Genomic DNA, 1,726 nt, shown 5'->3' with positions numbered 1-1,726 from the left:
TCTGAAAATACTTAAAGTGTGTTAGTTTTAAAGTTATGAGAAATCGATATGCACACTTTACCAAGCCAACTCCATTCGCAAAAAATGCTTTCTATCAATGCTTTTAATCTGCAAAATTCAAGTAGCCTACTTTGACTGATCACCATTTTCATCTTGTTATTCGTCATGAGCCCAAATCACAAATCTATAATGTCCTCATGATAGAGAACCAATGCCCCAATTTTTATTTTTCCATGTGCTCATTTGCCCAGTTTTCAAAGCCAAATCCGAACCTAGTTTGTTGTTTTCTGACTTGTTTACTTGCAGGTAATTCTGAGAAGGCAACTTTGACATTGAATATCTTTTGACTGGAAATTCGTCATAAGATGAGATTTGACAGGGTGAAAGTATGCGGAGCGAAGAGTCAGTGTGCCAGTTTTCAAAGCTCGGTCAGAGGTTTGGATCAGTTTTTAAGGCCAGTCAATGGACCTCCTGACGCAAAAGTTGACAATTGACAGAAAATGAGGAATGAGTTTTTAAAGATTGGTTACTGCTCGAATTGGATTCCATTTAGTCTGAGAAGGTCAGTGGATTAGATTGAAGGTTCAATTGTGTGAAATTTTTTTTTTTTTTTAGCCAGACCCACTTGGGGGCCCGACTAATTTCACCAAGTTGATTCTGCCTTGGTCTTGAAAGCAGCAGTGAAATGATTTTTACTCATTTTAATTCTTTCATATGCACACTTGTGTTTAATGACTAAATGGGAGGGAATACAATGAGTCAATAATGCATTGTAGGTGTTCTTGCAAGGTCCATGACGTGCTCATGCTAAAAGCTTCAGTTTTATATTAAAGATGCTAAGAAGCCCTGTGTTGCTACTATTCAAGGGATTGCACTCGGTGGAGAGTTAGAATTAGCAATATCTTGTCATGCTCATATTTCAATGCCAAAAGTGCAACTTAGGTTGCCTGAGCTTTCTTTTAAAATTGTTGGATGGGATTTGAATCACTATCTCATGAATAAATTCTTATGTGCAGTCAAAAAAGCTTAGCACTTGTGTACTGGCCTGATATACTTATAGCAAATAATAATAAACCAGTTGTGTGCTCTTGATGGAGAATGGGCCTGGTGGTGGAAATATGCCGCTTGATGCAAGAGTTGGTAGCAATCATGAGTTGAAAACTTGATGGCCTAGTATTGTTTCTAAAGACCAAGAGGCAGAATTCTTTCTTTTGACAGACCATAAGAAAGATCACGTGATAAGGATTAGTGGTAGGCATAAGAATGAAAGCCTGTCATGTAAATTCAAAATGAAGATACATCCAAATTAAGACAGACATGTATGATCAGAGGAAGCAATCCGCAGTGAGGAAAAGAAATCAATCACACAACATTAGAAAGTAAAAGGAGCTGGGCATGTTACAGGGAAGCTCATGGCATTAAAGACAAAGATCCACGCATCCAAAGAAGAAAGTAAAAGCAACATAAAATGAACAGAGATGCCAACATTCAAAAATCCAAGCTGCTAATCAAAAGGATAGATGACATGCATATCAAGAAAAGCAACACCCGCATTAGAGCAAAAACCACCTTGCGCTAAAATAAAATCATAGTCAATGAGTTGACAAAGCTTGTGCAAGAAAAATGATGTGAAGGTAGGAATCAACGCATAAATTTTTAGAAGTTTTGTTTCAAAGGAATTCATACATGTTCAAAGAGCTCCCACACAGAGCAATCTGCTTAAATA

This window comes from Cupressus sempervirens, chromosome 1, assembly GCF_028749045.1.
Source record: "Cupressus sempervirens isolate cs-2001-9-10 chromosome 1, ASM2874904v1, whole genome shotgun sequence".
NCBI lineage: Eukaryota > Viridiplantae > Streptophyta > Pinopsida > Cupressales > Cupressaceae > Cupressus > Cupressus sempervirens.
This window is presented reverse-complemented; position numbering follows the sequence as displayed.